Here is a 10,746-nt window from a genome sequence, read left to right on the forward strand (position 1 = left end):
CTACTTTCCAAGCTTTTATTGCATCTAAACTAGTGTTAATAATACTCTAAAGATTATAAGATATGAAGTAGTAATAGTGTATTGACTATTCATATGTGATAATCGCATTTATCGTTTGAGTTTCATTAAACTCACCCGCTACCTTGTCATATCCAAATGGGTTGTAGAGACAAATTGAACCCCATTAAAGTAAACTGGATTGACATGGTATTCGCCCCTAGTTACTTATATGAGGTGACGTCTCGAAGTGACTAGAGTGTGATGCGATTGATGCCAAGTTCAAGTGCCATAGAGTCATATGGGATGACTAGTCGATCACATAGGCAGACTGTATGGGACACTCTGTCGAGCAGTGACCGCTTATAGAGTTCTGGTAATTCATAAAGCCTGATCGTGGCAAGAGCTACTATAGTATTCTTATGAGTCAATTCTTTTGACTAGAGACTATTCGCCCAAGTTGGCACAACTTCTGATTAGCTTTGATTTAAACTCTACGATTTCGTAAATGAGGTCAAACTGGGTATATTTTGGGTTATGATGGACTGTGGCTGAACGAAGGGAATAGGGCGATAGGAATTGTCCACCCCTTGTCAGGTTTGTTTGAAATCTCAAGGCCACTCGAGGAGTAGTTAACTGGAAATGCGTGGCCACGCTCGGAAGGTATCTATGATAGATAATTTCGGTCAGACAGTTACTCTCCAGATCGAGGAAACCACTCAAGATATGATCAAATGTAAGTACGACCTGCAAGACACCTTGCATTGAGTGGGAGATTGTAATAGGACAAGAGAATTGGTGACGCACACTTGTCTCGGACAAGTGGGAGATTGTTGGAAAATGTGTCCTCAACAATAGTGCGATCACATGATTTAATATCATAATTAAATCTCATATAAAGAATACGTAAGGGATGGTTCAATTATATAGTCAACTGATCAACATTAATCGGTAATGATTGGCTTGCTAGAGTTTGACGTTACTGTCGTGGGACGGTGGTGGTCAGTTGATCCCTTAAGGTCACACCTAAAGGATGATGCCTTATCTGTAAAGTTGATTAATTGTATGACAATACAAGTTGATCAATTCCTTAAAATTGAACAATTCAATTGTGAGAGAGAATATTATTTATTATTGTAATGAGATTAAATAAGATTTATTTTAGTGATAAAAATGCTTTATTACTAATATTGTTTATTGTTTGAGAAACAATAGAGATAAGAATGAATGGTTAATTATAATTACAAGATGTTGTGAATTATAATTAAATGACCCATTTTATTTATGTGATCAAGTATCACTAGTCAATTTGTTGTATGTAATTTAATTAATTTACAAAATGATATTTATGTGATAAATATGCATTAAATTAATTAATAACATGTAATATACTACATGTGACATATTGTGTGACAAATGATAAATTGACAAAATAAAATGGTAGTCCCTTTTATGGAAGTGGACCGAAATGGAGGGAGTTATAATGCATTATGGTTGATTTATTTTATGTGATAAAATAGAGCTAATCATACCTATAGCATGATAGCCTTACACACCTATTTCTTGTGTAGACCAAAAAGCAAAAAGAAAAGATGTCATCCCTTGGCATATGCTCCCCTCCCCCCCCACCGGTTTTCTATGTAGAAAAGAGGAGAATTTTGTTCTCTCTTTTTAGTTGTATTCATTCTCTACATGCATATTCATTCATTCAGGCATACCTCTCTCTTCTTCTCTCTCATCTTTCTCATAAACTTGAGAAATGATGATCCAAATTGTTCAATCAAATTACTAATATTATTAGTGTAATATATGAGTATTAGTAATCAATTTTAAGGTAAACTACTAAACAAATATCTAGCAAATATTATTTAGTAGAGATAAGGGATAATCTTGGGTGCAATCAAGAGGAGTGGCTTCTATACTTGAAGTGTTTGGAGGATCATCCTATTACTCATCATAGCTCAATAACAAGTGAAGGTAGGAGACCTTACTTGTGCCCATAAACCGAAATTTACAATGTAAGGGACATTGTTTTCTTATAAATCTTTTATTTTGTTATGCATGCACTAGATCTAAAGAACAAATAATTAAAATATTAATTAGTTCACTATTAGAGGAGTCTAATAAGAGGTAAATAAACCTAACACTACAAATCAATAAAACGATATATAAAAGAAAAGGAGTATCATCACTCCACATCCTGATCATCCATCACCTCGTCACCACCATCACCACCTGACGTGCCTGCTCCAGCTGCATCATTACCTGCGACACTACCAACATCTGCATCTGCTCCCATACACCAAGGGGCCAAGCAACCGTAGGGATATGAATGGGGCTCTCCCCAAGTAGACCTCTCCACGCCAAAAGAGTGGAAAACTCCACTGTCGTCCACAACACCCCTCCACCATACAGGTTGCGCTGCCTATGTCCCGATGCCCTGTACATATGCCATCTCTTGGAGGTTCCGGAGTGTCAAGGTAGCAGACACCCTCTCCGTGAGCTGGCTCACTCTTATCTCGAGGCTATAGAATGGAGGGTAACCTGGGTACTGGTACTGTGGAGGCATAGGCTGCTCCGTCTTGGTCTCAGCCGCCCTCTATCTCACTCGCCATGGTCCTCTCCCCACTCTGGGCTGTGCATCCTCAGGTCTCACACATTCCCCCTTCGTCGGCTCAGGTATCACCTCCAAGATATCCGGGTCAATGAGGTACAGCTGCCTCTCAGGAACCCCCTCATCCTCGTCATCAGAATCGGCAGCCACTACTACCGCCGGTAAAGGCTCAGTCTCGGGAAGGTGCTCGGGAGCAGGTATCCACATCCAACTCATCCCCTAAACCCTCCATGCTAACCTACCATCCTCCAAATTCCTTAACCACTTGAGGTCAAGAAAGTACCCACGGTCCAAGGTAGGGACCGCTGGAGTCAAGGGTGTATAGGCCGAGGAGGCTACAAAGGAGGTAAGCCTCTCTGCCAACCGAGTGGCAATCGCTCCACAGCTCAGAAAACGAGCGTCAGAAGAGGCCATCAAGGCCAAGCTGGCACACACTATGTTCGGGGCACTAAAGGTGACTCTTTGAGATCGGGTGGGGTTGACGTACGCCACAAGCAACATCACCTTGTGTGAGTTAAGCTTACTCACATCCTTCCTCTCATAAAGCAAACAGGTCAAAGCACAGAGAAAGATCTTTAAGGTGACATGTTGAACATCATTAATCAACATGTTGCTAGAGGTCGGGGCGGGTTTGCCGTTAAATAAAGGCATAAGGCTACTAGCCCCACACCCAGTCGGGATATTCCTAAGAGCTCCCTTCGCAGGTTTAGCCAAGCCGAGGTGAGTGGAAAACATATCCATGTTAAGGAAGAAACTGGTGTTCATTAGGCGGAACTCAACGGTCGGTTCCACTGCATCTGATACCGTCGTAGAGTACCAAAGATAAATTTATAATCCAAACTACTACTATAGCTAGTGGCAGTAAGGGTCGAACCACAGAGAGGCGATGCAATTAATAGTTGTCCGATTTTAGTCTTAAAGTAACAAATGTTTGGGGGTTTGTTTTGAATTGTTCTATAATTAAAGTAATGAATGATAAAAGAACTGGATGAAATCAAATATAAAAAGGGTGCTAAGATGGTCGGTTCACTGTAGTTTCGGCGGTAGTATCCTATGTAAGTATGAGATAATCACGTGAGACGGGAAAAAAAGAAGTCCTCTCGGTCCATTCTTAACAGGTATCATCTTTCGATCTAGCTACAGGTCCCTAATATCACTAGTACTGACTCTCGTCCTGAAAAGTGACTAAAAAGCCTAAATTAACTTATCTCTCGATCTTATTAATTTAGTCGTCTTAATTAAGTAGTCTATTTCCCTCCCCTATCTTTCGATCTTATCGGGTCGGTCAATTCCTAAGCATTCAACTAGTCGCGTGCACTCGATTCGTCAAATATAGCAATTAAATTATCTAAGTCGAAGTTGATCTCACGTGAGCCAGTCGATCGACCAGGCAACCCAGTCGATCGACCATGGCGCGACTCAGGTCATACGCAAATTACGCCACCTACACTACGGATTCCCTACATCCTAGCACGAAGGGTTTAACTACTCATGATTACGATAAAAACAACAGTAAGATTAACAATTAAAGCTATTGAATGCATATTTGAATTAACTAAACAAGTAAATAACATGAAACGATAATTCGGCTTTGGAAATTCTAAACTAGCAATTCTAACCTAAGAATGAAATAAATATCAACTGGAACTATGGAATAAACGTTACCGTAAAGAATTGCAGAGAAAAGACGAATTCGAGAACGCAACCGAAAGTAAATTGTATTGAATAATTATGCCCTAAAACAAACTTGATATAGAACCCTAATTATTTCCTAAAAATCTGATGATAAAAGACTTGATAATATTCTGAAAACATCAGGTTACGTTATATAGGAATGTTACGTAACTCTTATTCCTAAACCTAATTACAATGAGCTTCTAACTTCTCGTCCTTTTAATTTGCGCGTCATAGTCGTGGGGTGGTCGATCGACCACTGAGACCAGTCGATCGTCCAAGTTCCACCGTACAGTGGCTTCTGGAAATCGCGCGCTGGTCGATCGACCATAAAGACCAGTAGATCGACTGCTTTAGCTGGTAGTTTGCTCCAAAAGCCTCCAGAAATCCATTTCCAGGCCTTGGGATGCGCACCAAGTTCGTTTCTCGAGTAAATACTTCATGTCAAATAAAATGCCAAGTACTCGGGGACGGATTCGGCTCGATTTCCGCTGGATTCTTCACATTTCTACAATATTGCACAAAAACACGAAAGTAGACTGAAATAGGGAAAATAGTAGCATAAACTACATAATTGAGCTCTGAAATGCGTGTAAAATAGGGTGTAAAACAACATATTTAGGACATGCATCAAACTTCCCCAAACCAAACCCTTGCTTGTCCCCAAGCAAGAACTAGACTCGATCCTAAAACCTATTGGAACGAGTTCAATCTCAGAGCGAAATGCAACCATAAAGCCTAAACCAGTTTAATGCTACAAATCAACAATCAATTAGTAATATGAATCATGCAACCGAGTTATGTAGTCGTTAAAAACTGCTTAACTGTCAACTATAGAGACTTATCATTATAGACTCTCACGGGTCACTCATATCACACATAAGCACAGGTGAATATATGTAAAAGATAGAAAGAATTCATTTTGTAGTGACACTCACCTAACTACGACCCATACGAACATGCCTGCAGTCTAATATGAAAATAATCTCTATAACCGTACATATGCATTCCAACCAAACAAATGACCATGACACATGCCGAGGTGAATTTGGATATGTGAGGTATGGGCATGAAGGGGCTAAGATAAATTTGGATAAAAACAGAGTTAAGAGCCAAGCTACTAACTAAGGGAACCAAATTATAACAACATCCAACTTCTTGCTCCAGATAAATCAATACAAAACGGTGCTAATGAGTAGCACCAATCTCACAATCTCCAATAATTAGTCAACTCCCCATATGATAATAATAAAGCATGGGAATCTAATCAAAACTTCGACCATATGATTTCTCTTTTTCTCATTTCTTTTTCATTTCTTTATTGCAGGGTCGAACTTGCTTTTCATCATTTTTTTTTCTTCATTTTGTTTTTTCAATTCTCTTCTTTTTTTCTTTTCTTTCCTCCTTTCCAACATTTCACCAACCTTCTCATAAAGAGCAATACAACCAAAAAGCAATAAACACATTCCCACAACTACCAATACTAGCTCGGATAGGGTAGGCTAAATAATGGTATGTAGCTTATGGGACAAAAGGCAATCTGGCTATGTGAGGCTTATGGGACAAAAGACAATCTGGCTATATGAGGCTTATGGGTAAAATGAGAAAAGGGGAGCCTCTTCCACATGTGTCAACAAACCACAAACCGAATGCATACGGGTATTAAGTAGATCAAGTTCATATTTATGCAAATTAATGTAACATGTCTCATAAGGAGTACTACTCACAATCCTAGATAAACTGGTCATGAATGACACCAGTTATAAGCTCTAAACCTCAGAAAATGATGTAGTTTGCCATAAATCTAAGTCAAGTTTAAAGTTCAGCAAATAATTTAACGAAAACTCGTAGACTATGCATATGTGATTCTACTAATAACATGTCAATTAAGCAAGGCTTAGGGGTAAACAGATGCAATTGCAATGTCATCATTGAAATACTATCGTTCCGACTCGACCTATATGCTAAAATAAACGTGAAAATTCTTTGAATTTTTCAAATTTTTCCAATTTTTTGAATTTTGTATATATATAGGAAATGAAATAACAAATGCAAACTAAAGTGCAATAAACGTGAAACAGAAATGCAATGAAACATGAGAATGCAACGCAAAACCCTTCCCCAAACCAAATCACACAATGTCCCCATTGTGCAAAATCATGTAATGAAATAAAAGGGAAATGGGAATTTGCGATAAATTAACTAAACAAGACATAAAAGGGACTCGGGAACTCACAAGACTTTAAGCGCAGCAAAAGGAAACCTCCCCAAACCAGCGTGAGCTAGGAGGTTTTATAAGTTCTGATTTCTTCGAATTAGCTCAATAAATTGAGCTAATATGGTCTATTAACCAGCAATTACACATAATAACGCGCCCAAAATTACGCAAAATCCAAAGTAACAGTCTAAAGGTCTTTAAATCCTAAGCAAACTTATTAATGCGAAGTCTCGCGCAAACCAAAGCAATAAAAAGTCTAACAAAAGCAATAAAATGTCTTTTTAGAAAAGTCTTAAACAACTAATAGTTGATCAAGAATGGCCACGGAATGGCCCACTTGCTCGGCTTCTGGCTACAGGAAGTAGCCTCTACAGTGCTCATCTTCTCAGCGGGGCTCCTAACCACTCCAATATCCGCAGAACTCAACGGACCAGCGGCTTCAACATCTTCCCAATCAATGACCTCGTCTGGCTCGTCAAAATCCAAATCGGACTCCGTTACTTTGACTGGCTCCTCATCAGGCTCCTCATCTGTCCCATAGCTAAGACATCCTAGACCGCCTTTTTGAACGATTGGCTCCTTCTCAACTGGAGCAACATGCGGCTCTTCCTTCCCCAAACCAGTTCCTGCAATATCCATAACAGAAGAATCTTCTTCCAATTTGCTCCCAATCTGGGGCGGAGGTGTCACAACACGAGTAGGCATAGGGATAGGCATATCAGAAAGCACAAAATAAGATTTCTTCTCAGAAATCGTATTACAAGTGACTGGCCACATATGATCTTTCTTCTTAGCTGCCTGGGCAAAGACAATGGAATGTTTCCCTACTTTAAAGGTCAATATCCCTGAGCCAACATCTATAACTGCACTAGCAGTATGCAGAAATGTTCTACCCAAAATGATAGGAATGTGAGCATCCTCGGGCATATCTAGCACAACGAAGTCAACTGGAAAAAAAACTTTCCTATTTGCACAGGAATGTCCTCTAAGACTCCTATAGGCTGGACCGTGGAACGATCAGCCATCTGTACTGTCATGTTAGTAACTGCAAACCTAGTCAATTTCAACTTCCTAGCAAGACTCAAAGGCATGACACTAATACTGGCTCCTAGGTCACATAAGGCCTTCTCAATAGAAAAGGTGCCAATATTACATGGGACTGAAAAGCTACATGTGTCTTCTAGCTTATGAGGTGCAATATGAGTTAAATAAGAACATGACTCCTCAGTTAGTGCGACAGATTGCACAGTATCAAGTGGCTTCTTTTTAGACAAAAGTTGCTTCATAAATTTCGTGTAAGCAGGCACTTGATTAACCAATTCAAGGAAAGGAACTTGCACATTTAAACTACGAATAACATTTTCAAATTTGTTAAAAGATACCTGTTCCCTTGTCGGCACCAATCTATTTGGATAAGGGGCTGTAAGAAATAACTTAGCCCTTTCCTCTAAATCTCTCATACCGGCGTCAGTGGACTTAGGCTGAAAATCCACTACCTTGTTCTTGTTGAAGCTCGAACCTTCTTAAGACCGTCTCAAGAATGAGCCATTAATCGTCATTGGGTCTACTTTGGAACCGGAACAGACCCATCAACATTTGGGTCTTGCCTTAATATTTTCGGAGTCGTAGTACCCCGAAACAAGTGGTCCTTCAAGTTATCTGGCATTGGAGGGCGAAAAGGTTCAACATCGCGCGGCGTTTTGATCGATCGACGACTTCCTCGTAACCGTGTCTTGTTTCTGTTTGGGATCTGTCGATCGACCAGGTATGTCAGTCGATCGACTGATATACCTGCTAATCGTCTTTTTCTTGCTGTTGTTCGTTCCGGCCTTTCTCTTGCTTGGTTCCGCCTCATCTTTTCCGGTAGCATCCTCGACCATAGCGGGCCCATAAAGGGTAGACCCACTCCTCAAGGTAATTGCATTAAGAGTCTCTTTTTTATCCCATTGCGCGACGTAATTGCCCGGAGCTCGAGTTGCATTTTTGGTCGCCAATTGGGAAATTTGACTCTCCAACATCTTTGTAGAAGTCTCTCTAGCTAGAGACTCCTTTTGCAGCAAACCCGACAAGTTCTGAACCATGTTTTTCAATTCCGAAATATCAGAACCTTGAAATTGCTGCTGCTGCGGCACATAAGGAGGCTTTTGATATTAATGCTGCTTATGAGGGGGCACATAACTCTGCTGCTGCTGCTGCTGTGGACCCGGATTAAGGACATTCTGGTTAGTCCAACTCAAGTTGGGGTGGACATTAGAGGGATCGGGATAAGTACCAGTTTGCCTATAATGTTGAAAGACATCACATACTTCATTCGAACTAGTACAAAATTCCGAAACATGTCCCTCTCCTCCACATCTTTTGCATGTAAAGGGACCGTCTGAAACTGCATTAACCTTATATATCCCTCCTTTTGAGGATCCCCCAAAATCGAACTTGTCGAACCTCGCAGTAAGGGCCTCTATTGCAGCTACAGCAGGTGATTCAGCTGATCTTCTCTGATTTCCTCTGGAATTCCCATGCCCAGCTTTACGGATGGCCATATCCTCAATGATCTTCCATCCCTTTGTCTCTCCAACATTCTCCTGGAATCTGCCATTAGCTGCAGCATCCAGGATAGCTCTCTGATCGTCATATAGCCCATTGTAGAACTGATTACACAAGCTCCATTGTTCGAACCCATGGTGCGGAATAGATCGCACCAGCTTCTTGAAACGGACCCATGCCTCATGGAAATTTTCGTCAGGACCCTGTTTGAAGCATGTGATCTGAGCTCTAATCGTATTGGTCTTCGTGGCAGAGAAATATTTCTTGTAAAATGCTAAGGCCAGCGAATTCCAATCGGTAATCCCATTGGCAGCTCGATCCAGATCTCGGTACCATTCTCTTGCAGCATCACGAAGCGAGAATATGAACATCGTCTCCTTCACCTGGTCCTGGGTCACACCTGCTGGTGGGGGTATAGAACAGCAGTAGTCAATGAATGTCTCCATATGTTTAGCTGCATCTTCATTTGTAGCTCCCCCAAATTGGTTTCTCTCAACCAAGTTGATATAAGACGGTTTTGGATCGAATTTCCTTTCCGTCCCGGTTGGCAACGCGAATCCCTTATAGAGATTCTCAGCTTTTGGCTCGGAGTGACTGGCTATACTTGCTTCTTCAGCCATATCAAGAGATGTAACTGTCTCAGCTGAAGAGGTAGAAATAGGAGATGAAGGTGGATCCTCCTCAAATAATGCGTTCTCGTAGTAGCTGGACAGAGTACTCAGCTCTTCCTCTGTCGGCAATACTCTAGATGATCGTCTCAACTCACGCAAAGTCCTTTCGATCTTAGGATCTAACGGTCTTAATTCACCACCCTGTGACCTGCGCATAAGAGGAAACTACAAGTAGAATATGAGAAGAGTTTAAGGAACAGATGTCCCTTAAAGTAAGATAAAGACTAAAATAAAAACAACTAAAAATTTAAACAATTGCCTCCCCGGCAACGGCGCCAAAATTTGATACCGTCATAGAGTACCAAAGATAAATTTATAATCCAAACTACTACTATAGCTAGTGGCAGTCAGGGTCGAACCACAGAGAGGCGATGCAATTAATAGTTGTCCGATTTTAGTCTTAAAGTAACAAATGTGTGGGGGTTTGTTTTGAATTGTTCTATAATTAAAGTAATGAATGATAAAAGAACTAGATGAAATCAAATATAAAAAGGGTGCTAAGATGGTCGGTTCACTGTAGTTTCGGCGGCAGTATCCTAGGTAAGTTTGAGATAATCACGTGAGACAGGAAAATAAGATGTCCTCTCGGTCCATTCTTAACGGGTAGCATCTTTCGATCTAGCTACAGGTCCCTAATATCACTAGTACTGACTCTCGTCCTGAAAAGTGACTAAAAAGCCTAAATTAACTTATCTCTCGATCTTATTAATTTAGTCGTCTTAATTAAGTAGTCTATTTTCCTCCCCTATCTTTCGATCTTATCGGGTCGGTCAATTCCTAAGCATTCAACTAGTCGCGTGCACTCGATTCGTCAAATATAGCAATTAAATTAACTAAGTCGAAGTTGATCTCACGTGAGCCAGTCGATCGACCAGGCAACCCAGTCGATCGACCATGGCGCGACTGAAGGAAATGTAGATTCGTATACATATTAACATACTCTTATATGTCTAAATAATTTGTCATAAAATTAATTACGGATTTTATGCATGCAAACAATAATAAAAGAGAAGAGAAATAATGTCCTT

At 40.4% G+C, this 10,746-nt stretch overlaps 1 non-coding gene across 1 annotated transcript; it reads left to right on the top strand.

The window, feature by feature from the left end:
• The first annotated feature begins 9,176 nt into the window (after positions 1-9,176).
• On the top strand, positions 9,177-9,283 carry LOC141621562 (small nucleolar RNA R71). Its single transcript, XR_012532454.1, has one exon. It is a non-coding gene; the product is annotated as a small nucleolar RNA R71 (small nucleolar RNA).
• The last annotated feature ends 1,463 nt before the right edge of the window (positions 9,284-10,746 follow it).

Source organism: Silene latifolia, chromosome 1 (assembly GCF_048544455.1).
Source record: "Silene latifolia isolate original U9 population chromosome 1, ASM4854445v1, whole genome shotgun sequence".
NCBI lineage: Eukaryota > Viridiplantae > Streptophyta > Magnoliopsida > Caryophyllales > Caryophyllaceae > Silene > Silene latifolia.